The 15,525-nt window shown below is 39.6% G+C and overlaps 2 non-coding genes across 2 annotated transcripts; one reads left to right on the forward strand and one right to left on the reverse strand.

Annotated features, from left to right (window-relative positions):
- The first annotated feature begins 4,226 nt into the window (after nt 1-4,226).
- LOC130971893 (small nucleolar RNA R71) lies at nt 4,227-4,334 on the forward strand. The gene has a single exon (XR_009083096.1). It is a non-coding gene; the product is annotated as a small nucleolar RNA R71 (small nucleolar RNA).
- Nucleotides 4,335-15,031: 10,697 nt separating this feature from the next.
- Nucleotides 15,032-15,139, reverse strand: LOC130972010 (small nucleolar RNA R71). Its single transcript, XR_009083214.1, has one exon. It is a non-coding gene; the product is annotated as a small nucleolar RNA R71 (small nucleolar RNA).
- Nucleotides 15,140-15,525: the final 386 nt, after the last annotated feature.

Here is a 15,525-nt window from a genome sequence, read left to right on the forward strand (position 1 = left end):
GAACAAGTGATATCTTAGAACAAGAACAAGCTGAATTGAATAGAAGAACAATAGTAATTGCATTAATACTCGAGGTACAGCAGAGCTCCACACCTTAATCTATGGTTTGTAGAAACTCCACCGTTGAAAATACATAAGAACAAGGTCTAGGCATGGCCGTGAGGCCAGCCCCCAAAAAGTGATCAAAAGATTCAAAGATCTAAAGATGATCAAAGATCCAAAGATGAAAATACAATAGTAATAGGTCCTATTTGCAGAGAACTAGTAGCCTAGGGTTTACAGAAATGAGTAAATGACATAAAAATCCACTTCCGGGCCCACTTGGTGTGTGCTTGGGCTGAGCATTGAAGCTTTCATGTATAGAGACTTCTCTTGGAGTTAAACGCCAGCTTTTATGCCAGTTTGGGCGTTTAACTCCCATTCTTGTGCCAGTTCTGGCGTTTAACGCCGGGCAGTTTTGAGCTGATTTGGAACGCCGGTTTGGGCCATCAAATCTTGGGCAAAGTATAGACTATTATATATTGCTGGAAAGCCAGGATGTCTACTTTCCAACGTAGTTGAGAGCGCGCCAATTGGGCTTCTGTAGCTCCATAAAATCCACTTCGAGTGTAGGGAGATCAGAATCCAATAGTATCTGCAGTCCTTTTCAGCCTCTGAATCAGATTTTTGCTCAGGTCCCTCAATTTCAGCCAGAAAATACCTGAAATCACAGAAAAATACACAAACTCATAGTAAAGTCCAGAAAAGTGAATTTTAACTAAAAACTAATAAAAATATACCAAAAACTAACTAAAACATACTAAAAACATACCAAAAATAATGCCAAAAAGCGTATAAATTATCCGCTCATCACAACACCAAACTTAAATTGTTGCTTGTCCCCAAGCAACTGAAAATCAAATAAGATAAAAGGAAGAGAATATGCAATAAATTCCAAAAACATCTATGAAGATCAGTATTAATTAGATGAGCGGGGCTTTTAGCTTTTTGTCTCTGAATAGTTTTGGCATCTCACTCTATCCTTTGAAATTCAGAATGATTGGCTTCTATAGGAACTTAGAATCCAGATAGTGTTATTGATTCTCCTAGTTAAGTATGATGATTCTTGAACACAGCTACTTTATGAGTCTTGGCCGTGGCCCAAAGCACTCTGTCTTCCAGTATTACCACCGGATACATACATGCCACAGACACATAATTGGGTGAACCTTTTCAGATTGTGACTCAGCTTTGCTAGAGTCCCCAATTAGAGGTGTCCAAGGTTCTTAAACACACTCTTTTTGCATTGGATCACAACTTTATTAATTTTTTCTTTTTCTTTTTTTTTTTCTTTTTCTTGCTTCAAGAATTATTTTTATGATTTTTCAGATCCTCAGTAACATGTCTCCTTTTTCATCATTCTTTCAAGAGCCAACCATTCATGAACAACAAATTCAAAAGACATATGCACTGTTTAAGAATACATTCAGAAAACAAAAGTATTGCCACCACATTAAAATAATTAATCTGTTATAAAATTCAAAATTCATGAAATTCTTCTCTTTTTCAATTAAGAACATTTTTCATTCAAGAAAGGTGATGGATTCATAGGACATTCATAACTTTAAGGCATAGAGACTAAGACACTAATAATCATAAGACACAAACATAGATAAACATAAGCATTAAAATTCAAAAAATAGGAAAATAAAGAACAAGGAAATTAAAGAACGGGTCCACCTTAGTAATGGCGGCTTGTTCTTCCTCTTGAAGATCTTATGGAGTGCTTGAGCTCCTCAATGTCTCTTCCTTGCCTTTGTTGTTCCTCTCTCATGATTCTTTGATCTTCCCTAATTTCATGGAGGAGGATGGAATGTTCTTGGTGCTCCACCCTTAGTTGTCCCATGTTGGAACTCAATTCTCCTAGGGAAAATGGTTTGAATTTGAATGGTGAGGTAGGTGGGGTTTTATGAAGGATGGATATGAGTGGTGAAGAGAATAGTGGGATTTGATAGGTGAGGGGTTTTTGGGGAAGAGTGGTTGAGGTGATTGGTGAATGGGTGAAGAAGAAGAGAGAGGGTGGTGGGGTAGGCGGGGATCCTGTGGGGTCCACAGATCCTGAGGTGTCAAGGAAAATTCGTCCATGCACCAAGTGGCGAGCAAAAAATGCTCTTCATGCCAATTCTGGCGTTAAACGCCGGGCTAGTGCCTATTTTTGGCGTTTAACGCCAGCTTCTTGCCCTTTCTTGGCATTTAACGCCAGTCTGGTGCCCCTTTCTGGCGTTAAACGCCCAGAATGGTGCCAGACTAGGCGTTAAACGCCCATTTGCTGTCCTTACTGGCGTTTAAACGCCAGCAAGATCTTCCTCCAGGGTGTGCTGTTTTTCATTCTATTTTTGCTTTTTCAATTGATTTTGTGACTTCCCATGATCATCAACCTACAGAAAACATAGAATAACAAAGGGAAACAGATTAAATACAACATTGGGTTGCCTCCCAACAAGCGCTTCTTTAATGTCAGTAGCTTGACAGAGGGCCCTCATGGAGCCTCACAGATACTCAGAGCAATATTGGAACCTCCCAACACCAAACATAGAGTTTAAATGTGGGGGTTCAACACCAAACTTAGAAGTTGGTTGTGATCTCCCAACACCAAACTTAGAGTTTGACTGTGGGGGCTCTGTTTGACTCTGTTTTGAGAGAAGCTCTTCATGCTTCCTCTCCATGGTGACAGAGGGATATCCTTGAGTCTTAAACACAAAGGATTCTTTATTCACTTGAATGATCAATTCTCCTCTGTTCACATCAATCACAGCCTTTGCTGTGGCTAGGAAGGGTCTGCCAAAGATGATGGATTCATCCATGCACTTCCCAGTTTCTAGGACTATGAAATCAGTAGGGATGTAATGGTCTTCAATCTTTACCAGAATATCCTCTACAAGCCCATAAGCTTGTTTTCTTGAATTGTCTGCCATCTCTAGTGAGATTCTTGCAGCTTGTACCTCAAAGATCCCTAGCTTCTTCATTACAGAGAGAGGCATGAGGTTTATACTTGACCCTAAGTCACACAGAGCCTTCTTAAAGGTCATGGTGCCTATGGTACAAGGTATTGAGAACTTCCCAGGATCTTGTCTCTTTTGAGGTAATTTCTGCCTAGACAAGTCATCCAGTTCTTTGGTGAGCAAAGGAGGTTCGTTCTCCCAAGTCTCATTACCAAATAACTTGTCATTTAGCTTCATGATTGCTCCAAGGTATTTAGCAACTTGCTCTTCAGTGACATATTCATCCTCTTCAGAGAAAGAATACTCATCAGAGCTCATGAATGGCAGAAGTAAATCCAATGGAATCTCTACGGTCTCAGTGTGAGCCTCAAATTCCCATGGTTCCTCATTAGGGAACTCATTGGAGGCCAGTGAACGTCCATTGATGTCTTCCTCAGTGGCGATCACTGCCTCTTCTTCCTCTCCAAATTCGGCCATGTGGGTCATGCTAATGGCCTTGCATTCTCCTTTTGGATTCTCTTCTGTATTGCTTGGAAGAGTACTAGGAGGGAGTTCAGTAACTTTTTTACTCAGCTGACCCACTTGTGCCTCCAAATTCCTAATGGAGGACCTTGTTTCAGTCATGAAACTTTGAGTGGTTTTGATTAGATCAGGGATCATGGTTGCTAAGTCAGAGTGGCTCTGCTTAGAATTCTCTGTCTGTTGCTGAGAAGATGATGGAAAAGGTTTGCCATTGCTAAACCTGTTTCTTCCACTATTATTGTTGTTGAAACCTTGATGAGGTCTCTGTTGATCCTTCCATGAGAGATTTAGATGATCTCTCCATGAAGGATTATAGGTGTTTCCATAGGATTCTCCCATGTAATTCACCTCTTCCATTAAGGGGTTCTCAGGATCATAAGCTTCTTCTTCAGATGAAGCATCCTTAGTACTACCTGGTGCAGCTTGCATTCCAGACAGACTTTGAGAGATCATATTGACTTGCTGAGTCAATATTTTGTTCTGAGCCAATATGGCATTCAGAGTATCAATCTCAAGAACTTCTTTCTTTTGATTCGTCCCATTGTTCACAGGATTCCTTTCAGAAGTGTACATGAATTGGTTATTTGCAACCATTTCAATGAGTTCTTGAGCTTCTACAGGCGTCTTCTTCAGATGAAGAGATCCTCCAGCAGAGCTATCCAATGACATCTTGGACAGTTCAGACAGGCCATCATAGAAGATACCTATGATGCTCCATTCAGAAAGCATGTCAGAAGGACACTTTCTGATTAATTGTTTGTATCTTTCCCAAGCTTCATAGAGGGATTCACCTTTCTTCTGTCTGAAGGTTTGGACTTCCACTCTAAGCTTACTCAATTTTTGAGGTGGAAAGAACTTTGCCAAGAAGGCATTGACTAGCTTTTCCCAAGAGTTCAGGCTTTCTTTAGGTTGTGAGTCCAACCATATCCTAGCTCTGTCTCTTACAGCAAAAGGGAATAGCATAAGTCTATAGACCTCAGGGTCAACCCCATTAGTCTTGACAGTGTCACAGATTTGCAAGAATTCAGCTAAAAACTGATGAGGATCTTCCAATGGAAGTCCATGGAACTTGCAATTTTGTTGCATTAGAGAAACTAATTGAGGCTTAAGCTCAAAGTTGTTTGCTCCAATGGCAGGGATAGAGATGCTTCTCCCATAGAAGTCGGAAGTAGGTGCAGTAAAGTCACCCAGCACCTTCCTTGCATTGTTGGCATTGTTGTTATTTTCGGCTGCCATGGGTTCTTCTTCTTTAAAGATTTTTGTTAGGTCCTCAACAGAGAGTTGTGCCTTAGCTTGTCTTAGCTTTCGCTTCAAGGTCCTTTCAGGTTCAGGGTCAGCCTCAACAAGAATGCTTTTGTCTTTGCTCCTACTCATATGAAAGAGAAGAGAACAAGAAAATATGGAATCCTCTATGTCACAGTATAGAGATTCCTTGAGGTTTCAGAGGAAAAGAAAAATAGAAGGAAGAGGTAGAAGAATTCGAACTTATCAAGAAAGATGGAGTTCGAATTGTGCATTGAGGAGGAGTGTTAGTCCATAAATAGAAGGATGTGAGAAGAGGGGAAGAAATTTTCGAAAATAAATTAAAAAGATTTTAAAAACATTTTGAAAAATACTAATTGATTTTCGAAAACTAAGAGTGGAAAAGAAATCAAGTGATTTTTGAAAAAGATTTTGAAATTAGAAATCAAAAAGATATGATTGAAAACTATTTTGAAAAAGATGTGATTAAAAGATTTGATTGAAAAGTTATGGTTTTAAAAAGATGTGATTGAGAAGCTATGATTTGAAAAATAATTTAAAAAGATTTGATTTTAAAAATTAATGACTTGGCTAACAAGGAAAGATATGATTCAAACATTAAACCTTTCTCAACAGAAAAGGCAACATACCTGAAATGTTGAATCAAATCATTAATTGTTAGCAAATATTTTTGAAAATGGAAAGAAATTGATTTTGAAAACATATGATTGAAAAGATATGATTTGAAAAAGATTTGATTTTGAAAAATTTTGAAAACTTGAAAAAAAAATTGAGTTAAAAAAAATCTTCCCTCTTGTGCCATCCTAGCGTTAAACGCCCAAAATGGTATACATTCTGGCGTTTAACGCCCAAATTGCTACCCTTTTGGGCGTTAAACGCCCAGCCAGACACCCTGGCTGGCGTTTAAGCGCCAGTTTTCCTTCCTCACTGGGCGTTTTGAACGCCCAGCTTTTTCTGTGTAATTCCTCTGCTGTATGTTCTGAATCTTTAATTCTTTGTATTATTGACTTGAAAAGACACAAAGAACAATTTTTTGGATTTTTAATGATGAGGAATAATCAAAATGTAACTAAAATCAAATAAACAATGCATGCAAGACACCAAACTTAGAAGTTTGTATACTAATGACACTAACAAATTGGGAGTGCATATGAGAAACACAAAATACTGAAGACAAGAGAATTTAAAGATCAGAGCAAGGAAATCATCAAGAACATCTTGAAGATCACTTAAGACACATGAATGAATGCAAGGAGAACAGAAACATGCAATTTACACCAAACTTAAAATGAGACACTAGACTCAACAAGAAACATAAAATATTTTTGGCTTTTATGATTTTGTAATTTTTTGGATTTTTTTTTCGAAAATTAAGTGGAAAAGAAAATAAAGATATCAAAATTCTTAATGAGAATTCTAGGAATAATGCAATGTTAGTCTAAAGGAATTAGACATGGCTAGCCAAGCTTCAGCAGGACATTGCATTCAAGAGCTAAATTGATGAGAATCAATCAGCTTTGGTGATGATAAGAACATCACCTTGAAACACTAAAATTCATTCTTAAGAACTCTGAAGAAAAATACCTAAGCTAAGCAACAAGATGAACCGTCAGTTGTCCATACTCAAACAATCCCCGGCAACGGTGCCAAAAACTTGGTGCACGAAATTGTGATCATCAATGCCGCCATCAACATGGTACGCTCAATTACAATCTCAACTCTTTATCACAACTTCGCACAACTAACCAGCAAGTGCACTGGGTCGTCCAAGTAATAAACCTTACGCGAGTAAGGGTCGATCCCACGGAGATTGTTGGTATGAAGCAAGCTATGGTCACCTTGTAAATCTTAGTCAGGCAGATTCAAATGGTTATGGATGATATACGAATAAAGCATAAAGATAGAGATACTTATGTAATGCATTGGTGAGAATTTCAGATAAGCGTATGGAGATGCTTTGTCCCTTCCGTCTCTCTGCTTTCCTACTGTCTTCATCCAATCCTTCTTACTCCTTTCCATGGCAAGCTGTATGTTGGGCATCACCGTTGTCAGTGGCTACAATCCCGTCCTCTCAGTGAAAATATTCAACGCATCCTGTCACGGCACGGCTAATCATCTGTCGGTTCTCAATCAGGTTGGAATAGAATCCATTGATTCTTTTGCGTCTGTCACTAACGCCCAGCCTTCAGGAGTTTGAAGCTCGTCACAGTCATTCAATCATTGAATCCTACTCAGAATACCACAGACAAGGTTTAGACCTTCCGGATTCTCTTGAATGCCGCCATCAATTCTAGCTTATACCACGAAGATTCCGATTAAGGGATCCAAGAGATATCCACTCAATCTAAGGTAGAACGGAGGTGGTTGTCAGGCACACGTTCATAGGTGAGAATGATGATGAGTGTCACGGATAATCATATTCATCAAGTTGAGGAACAAGTGATATCTTAGAACAAGAACAAGCTGAATTGAATAGAAGAACAATAGTAATTGCATTAATACTCGAGGTACAGCAGAGCTCCACACCTTAATCTATGGTGTGTAGAAACTCTACCGTTGAAAATACATAAGAACAAGGTCTAGGCATGGCCGTGAGGCCAGCCCCCAAAACGTGATCAAAAGATTCAAAGATCTAAAGATGATCAAAGATCCAAAGATGAAAATACAATAGTAAAAGGTCCTATTTGTAGAGAACTAGTAGCCTAGGGTTTACAGAAATGAGTAAATGACATAAAAATCCACTTCCGGGCCCACTTGGTGTGTGCTTGGGCTGAGCATTAAAGCTTTCATGTGTAGAGACTTCTCTTGGAGTTAAACGCCAGCTTTTATGCCAGTTTGGGCGTTTAACTCCCATTCTTGTGCTAGTTCCGGCGTTTAACGCCGGGCAGTTTTGAGCTGATTTGGAACGCCGGTTTGGGCCATCAAATCTCGGGCAAAATATAGACTATTATATATTGCTGGAAAGCCCAGGATGTCTACTTTCTAACGCAGTTGAGAGCGCGCCAATTAAGCTTCTGTATCTCCAGAAAATCCACTTCGAGTGCAGGGAGGTCAGAATCCAACAGCATCTGCAATCCTTTTCAGCCTCTGAATCAGATTTTTGCTCAGGTCCCTCAATTTCAGCCAGAAAATACCTGAAATCACAGAAAAACACACAAAATCATAGTAAAGTCCAGAAAAGTAAATTTTAACTAAAAACTAATAAAAATATACCAAAAACTAACTAAAACATACTAAAAATATACTAAAAATAATGCCAAAAAGCGTATAAATTATCCGCTCATCAATCATTATGAAAGGAGAGAATGTAAATGTTGGGGAGTTGATTGTCAACAACATCAACAAGATACTGAAGAGCACTAATAAAAGCATAAGGTTGACATTCTCTAGCATCATACAAGAACTATGTGATGATGCTGGAGTTGAGAAAGTTATTGATGAGGTGCTAGTGAAGCAAGATAAGCCTATAACTGCCAAAAAAATGGCCAAGGTGTTGGCTATCAACCCACTTCAGAGGGCCAGAGAGCATAGAGCTCATGCTCATGTGCCACAACAACAACAACAACAACAAGAGGCTGAGGAGCAACCACATTTCCTGGCGCTTCAACCACCACAATATCAACAATACCAGTAATTTCAACAATTTCCTGAAGGAGTAAACTGGGAGTAGCTGCAAGGAAACGTGCATCAAATGAAGGGAGATTTGTATCAATTGAGGGAATATGTCAACTAATTTCAAAATAGCTAAAGGGAGCAATGGAACCAAGTGAATGAGAACATACAAAACCTCCAAGGAAGCTTTGAGCAAGCAAGGAAGGAGCAGCAAGAGGAGTTCGACTGGGGAGAGGTGCGAAGTGCACTCGACAAAGTAATAGAGCAGAACAAATGGCAGCAGAGGAACCTCGCTAAGTTCAGGCATCTTTATGATGCCTGGACCATTTCAAAGAGGCAATATGATATCAACACACAAGCAAAGCTGAATAACTTGTGTAATGCTGTTGCCGCTCTTAACCCTGGATACCCAACATTCATGCAAGGACTGGAGGAATTTAGTGCTAGACAAGAGGAGATCCTAGCTAAGCACAAGGAGGATGAAAGAAATTATATGGTAAGGCTGGGATTCTGGAAGCCCAGGGATAAGAAAGCACAAGAAGGATCCTCCCAAAAGGGTGAATATGACTCCTCCCCCTCCAAGAAGAAAGACAAGGGTAAAGGGCCAATGAACTAAAGTTGAAGCTGCTCAAGGTTGTTTAGTTCCATGGTTGACATTTTCCAAATTTTTGAATTCTGTTTAAGTTCTTATCTATCTACTTTACTTTATGTTTGAGAATAATTGATAATGCTAGAATAGTTTATGTTTTATGTTTAGTTCTTTATTACTTGAAGTCTTTTGTGAGTCCCTTGATATGTAAGAAAGAAAATGCAATGTTAACTTTAGTCTTTTTCAACATCAATAAAGTGTAGTTTGTCTCCATAAGAGTTGTTGTGAGTTGTGCAAGAACAAGAGTAAATGAGACTAAGACCAAGAAAGCTCTTTCAAAGAACTAAGACACAAAAGACTAAGTGTAGAACCTTGAATGAACTAAAAAGGAAATGAGTCATGAAAGGCAACTAGTCCTAGAAGGCATGACAAGTAGAGGTTGAGGGGTGTTCCTTGAATATCTATAGAACCAAGAAGTAGTAAGCAACAAAGACCCAAAGCTCTGAGCATCAACTACTAGGAAGGAAAGAGAAACATTGAAAAACTCAAAAGAGTTAGAGACCCTAGTAGATGCTTATGGTGAAGATGTGTCAATCAGATTTGGGAGTGTTAATTGAAAGCCTAACTAAAGGGTTGTCTTAAGACAAAACACTTAGAGTCGTGGTCAATGAACAGAAAAAAAGCAAAACCAAAAATAGAATGAGCTAACTCTTACTACTTCAAGGTGACAATCAATGAAAAGGACCCTTGAGGCACATACTTTAAAGAACCCTCAAGGATCTAGGGACTCTTTGTGACATTCAAAGCATTCATGAATGTGTTGAACACTTAGTCCCATTCTTAGTTATATTGTATCCATTCAAGGTCAAGTCTCAATTCACAAAAAGACCACTCACATTGATTTGCTTGGGACAAGCAAAGCTTAAGTTTGGTGTTGTGATGACTTACGTCATCTACCCTTTTTCTTGCATAAAAAGGACCATAAAAGAGGCATAATCTCATTTAATCATTGTAATTCATGCCTTAATTGATTAATATCATAGTACATTGCTTTGAAATGAGTTTGTGTTGAATTTCAGGCAAAAAAGACATCAAAAATGGGAAGGAGACTGTTCATACCCTGACCGGGCTCCCCCAACTCGGTAAATCCATGAAAGGTCCGACCTCGTCCTAAGGCCCACGCCTAGAGGTCGGACCTCGGACAGCAAAGCAAAGGAAGGCCCATCAAAAGGAACGAAGCCCAAAACCTAAAGGCCGAAAGGGCCTAGCAAAGGCGGTTCCACAAAGATAGGGATAAAACTCCCGAAAGATAAGATAAGATAAGAATATCTTATCCAGGGAAGATCACAGCCAACTACTATAAATACACTGGAGCACCCAGGTATGAGACACATTCCATATTCTACACATATCTGCTTGGACCCATGCTAACTTAAGCATCGGAGTGTCATTGCAGGTACAACCACCCGCCGCTCAAACATCAAGCTCGGGTCACGGAACCCCCACCTCGGGTCTTGCCAGACGACCGAGCTCCACGTTTCAGGTAACCCTCGGAACATTGGCGCCGTTGCCGGGGACCTGGAAGTCATCCCTTTACCATGGCGGACGACCCTCTCAACAATGACCACGCCGCACCAGAACAAGAGGAGGAAGTGGACACCGGAGAACGACCGGACAGCCCTCTGTCACCACGCACTCCAGGAGGAAACAAACAGAATCGCCCAAAGACACCACTCCCAAACAAAGATCCACAAAATCCCGAAAAAGAAAAGAGCTCAGAAATTCTAGAAGCAGTCCGGGCACAACAAAACCGACTGAAACAACTCGAAGAGGACATAAAGAAGCAAAAAGAAACCGAACAAGATCTGAGAAGGGAGACTCGCAAGCGCAGAGAATTAGAAGAGAAACTGCGGAAAATAGAGGCCAACCTGAAAAATCGGACAGAACGCGACACCACCCCCGAAGGCAATCATGATCCCTTCACAAAAGAGATCATGAAGGAGAAGGTACCGTGATGAGCGGATAATTTGTATACTTTTTGGCATTGTTTTTAGTATGTTTTTGATATGATATAGTTAGTTTTTAGTATATTTTTATTAGTTTTTAGTTAAAATTCACTTTTCTGGACTTTACTATGAGTTTGTGTGTTTTTCTGTGATTTCAGGTATTTTCTGGCTGAAATTGAGGGACCTGAGCAAAAATCTGATCCAGAGACTCAAAAGGACTGCAGATGCTGTTGGATTCTGACCTCCCTGCACTCGAAGTGGATTTTCTGGAGCTACAGAAGCCCAATTGGCGCGCTCTCAACGGCGTTGGAAAGTAGACATCCTGGGCTTTCCAGCAATATATAATAGTCTATACTTTGCCCAAGATTTGATGGCCCAAACCGGCGTTCAAAGTCACCTCAAGAAATCCCAGCGTTAAACGCTGGAACTGGCACCTAAATGGGAGTTAAACGCCCAAACTGGCACCAAAGCTGGCGTTTAACTCCAAGAAGAGTCTCTACACGAAATTGCTTCATTGCTCAGCCCAAGCACACACCAAGTGGGCCCGGAAGAGGATTTTTATGTCATTTACTCATTTCTGTACACCCTAGGCTACTAGTTTCTTATAAGTAGGACCTTTTACTATTGTATAGAAATCTTTTGATCACTTTTAAATCTTTTGATCACTTTTAAATCTTTTGATCACTTTTAGATCTCTAGATCATCTTTGGACATTTCAGTTCTTAGATCATTGGGAGGCTGGCCATTCGGCCATGCCTAGACCTTATGCTTATGTATTTTCAACGGTGGAGTTTCTACACACCATAGATTAAGGTGTGGAGCTCTGCTGTACCTCGAGTATTAATGCAATTACTATTGTTCTTCCATTCAATTCCGCTTGTTCTTTGTCCAAGATATCACTTGTTCTTCAACATGATAAAGGTGATGATTGACGCCCATCACCATTCTCACCCATGAACAAGGTGACTGACAACCATTCTTGTTCTACAAGCATCTGAGGCTTGGTGAATATCTCTTGGATTCCTGATTGCACGATGCATGGTTGATCGCCTGACAACCGAGTGCTCGCCTGACAAACGAGCCAGCCATTCCGTGAGATCAGAGTCTTCGTGGTATAGGCAAGAACTGATGGCAGCATTCAAGAGAATCCGGAAGGTCTAACCTTGTCTGTGGTATTCTGAGTAGGATTCAATGACTGAATGACTGTGACGTGCTTCAAACCTGTAACCTACTGGGCGTTAGTGACAGAGGCAAAAGAGTTATTCTATTCCGGTAGGGGAGGGAACCGAACCGGTGATTGGCCGTACTGTGACAGAGTATTGAGCATTAGCTTTCACTGCGAGGATGGGAGGTAGCTGCTGACAACAGTGAGACCCTATACGAGCTTGCCATGGAAAGGAGTAAGAAGGGGTGGATGAAGACAGTAGGAAAGCAGAGAGACGGAAGGGAAGGCATCTTCATGCGCTTATCTGAAGTTCCTACCAATGAGTTACATAAGTATCACTATCTTTATCTTTTATGTTATTTTCGTTCATCACCATACATATCTGAGTTTGCCTGACTAAGATTTACAAGATGACCATAGCTTGCTTCAATACTAACAATCTCCGTGGGATCGACCCTTACTCACGTAAGGTTTATTACTTGGACGACCCAGTGCACTTGCTGGTTAGTTGTGCGAAGTTGTGTAATGCCATGGTATTAAGCGCACCAAGTTTTTGGAGCCATTACCAGGGATTATGAGAGTTGTGAAAAAGTATAGTTCACAATTTCGCGCACCAAGTTTTTGGCGCTGTTGCCGGGGATTGTTCTAGTTTTGAGCAAGCCTTTGGTAACATCAGTGCCAAGATCCGGCAACAACATCAAATTTTTGGTGTTATTGCCCGGGATTGTTTAGGCTGGACAACTGACGGTTCATCTTGTTGCTTAGATTAGGTATTTTTTTTTCGAAATTCTTGAAGATGAATTCTAGAGTTTCATGATGATTTGTTGAAACCTGGCTGGCTGAGAAGCCATGTCTAATCTGATTGGACCGAGGTTTCAACTTATCACCACAAGAGCTTGTTGATTTCGTATCAATCTTGCTTTTGGAGCAGTGATTTGCTAAGGCTTGGCTGACCTTTGGTCATGTCTAGTGTTTTGGACCGAAGCTTTCTTTGGAAGCTTGGCTGGCTGTGAAGCCATGTCTAATTCCTGGACCGGAGTCTTAGACTAACATTGCACTGATTCCTGGAATTCTCATTAAGAATTTTGATACCTTTTTCCACTTAATTTTCGAAAAACACAAAAAAATTTACAAAATCATAAAAAACCAAAAAGATTTTATGTTTCTTGCTTGAGTCTAGTGTCTCATCTTAAGTTTGGTGTCAATTGCATGAATTCATTCATGTGTCTTAAGGATCTTCAAGTAATTCTTGATGATTTCTTGCTCTGATCTTTGAATTCTATTGACTTGAGTATTTTGTGTGTCTCATATGCATTTTCAGTTCATTAGTGTCAGTAGTATACAAACTGCTAAGTTTGGTGTCTTGCATGCATTGTTATTTGATTCTTGTTGCATTTTAATTATTAAAAATCCAAAAATTTTTTTAATTTGTGTCTTTTCAAGTCAATGATACAAGGGATTGAAGATTCAGAACACACTGCAGAGGAATTATACAGAAAAAGCTGAGCATTCAAAAATGCCCAGTGAAGAAGGCAGACTGGCGTTTAAACGCCAGCCAGGGCACCTGGTTGGGCGTTTAACGCCCAAAAAGGTAGCATTTTGGGCGTTAAACGCCAGAATGTATACCATTCTGGGCGTTTAACGCCAGGATGGTGCTAGGGGGAAGATTTTGTTTTCAAATCAATTTTTTTCAAGTTTTCCAAGATCAAATCTTTTTCAAATCAAATCTTTTCAATCAAATGTTTTCAAAATTAATTTCTTTCCTTTCAAAGATACTTACTAACAATTAATGATTTGATTGAACATTTTTTGCCTTTTCTGTTAAGGAAGGTTTTATGTTTGAATAATATCTTTTCTTGTTAGGCAAGTCTTTAATTTTTAAAATCATATCTTTTAAAATTGTTTTCAAATCATATCTTTTAAAATTGTTTTCAAATCATATCTTCTCAATCACATCTTTTTAAAACCATAACTTTTCAATCAAATCTTTTTAACCTCATCTTTTTCAAAATAGTTTTCAATCAAATCTTTTTGACTTCTAATTTCAAAATCTTTTTCAAAAATTACTTGATTTCTTTTTCACTTTCAATTTTCGAAAATTATCAATCAAATTTTCAAAATGTTTTCAAAATCTTTTAATTGAATTTTCGAAAATCCTCTTCCCTCCTTCTCACATCCTTCTATTTATGGAGTACCACTCCTTCTAAATGCACAATTCGAACCTTATCTACTTAGAGTTCGAATTCTTCTTCTCCTTCTTCTTTCTATTTCTCTTTTCCTCTGACAATTCAAGGAATCTCTATACTGTGACATAGAGGATTCCACATTTTCTTTTTCTCTTCTCTTTCATATGAGCAGGAGCAGAGACAAAGGCATTCTTGTTGAAGCTGATCCTGAACCCGAAAGGACCTTGAAGAGAAAGCTAAGAGAAGCCAAAGCACAACTCTCTTTAGAGGACCTGACCGAATTCTTCAAAGAAGAAGAACCCATGGCAGCCGAAAACAACAACAATGCCAACAATGCAAGGAAGGTGCTGGGTGACTTTACTGCACCTACTCCTGATTTCTATGGGAGAAGCATCTCTATCCCTGCCATTGGAGCAAACAACTTTGAGCTTAAGCCTCAATTAGTTTCTCTAATGCAACAGAATTGCAAGTTCCATGGACTTCCAATGGAAGATCCTCATCAGTTTTTAGCTGAATTCTTGCAAATCTGTGACACAGTCAAGACTAATGGGGTTAACCCTGAGGTCTACAGACTGATGCTATTCCCTTTTGCTGTAAGAGACAGAGCTAGAATATGGTTGGATTCTCAACCTAAAGAAAGCCTGGACTCTTGGGAAAAGCTAGTCAATGCCTTCTTGGCAAAGTTCTTTCCACCACAAAGATAGAGTAAGCTTAGAGTGGAAGTCCAAACCTTCAGACAGAAGGATGGAGAATCCCTCTATGAAGCTTGGGAAAGATACAAACAATTAATCAGAAGATGTCCCTCAGACATGCTTTCTGAATGGAGCATCATAGGAATTTTCTATGATGGTCTCTCTGAACTATCTAAGATGTCCTTGGATAGCTCTGCTGGAGGATCTCTTCATCTGAAGAAGACGCCTACAGAAGCTCAAGAATTGATTGAAATGGTTGCAAATAACCAATTCATGTACACTTCTGAAAGGAATCCTGTGAACAATGGGACTAGTCAGAAGAAAGGAGTTCTTGAGATTGACACTCTGAATGCCATACTGGCCCAGAACAAGATATTGACTCAACAAGTCAATTTGATTTCTCAAAGTCTGTCTGGAATGCAAAATGCACCTGGCAGTACTAAGGAAGCTTCATCTGAGGAAGAAGCTTATGATCCTGAGAACCCTTCCATGGAAGAGGTGAATTACCT

This window comes from Arachis stenosperma, chromosome 3 (assembly GCF_014773155.1).
Source record: "Arachis stenosperma cultivar V10309 chromosome 3, arast.V10309.gnm1.PFL2, whole genome shotgun sequence".
NCBI lineage: Eukaryota > Viridiplantae > Streptophyta > Magnoliopsida > Fabales > Fabaceae > Arachis > Arachis stenosperma.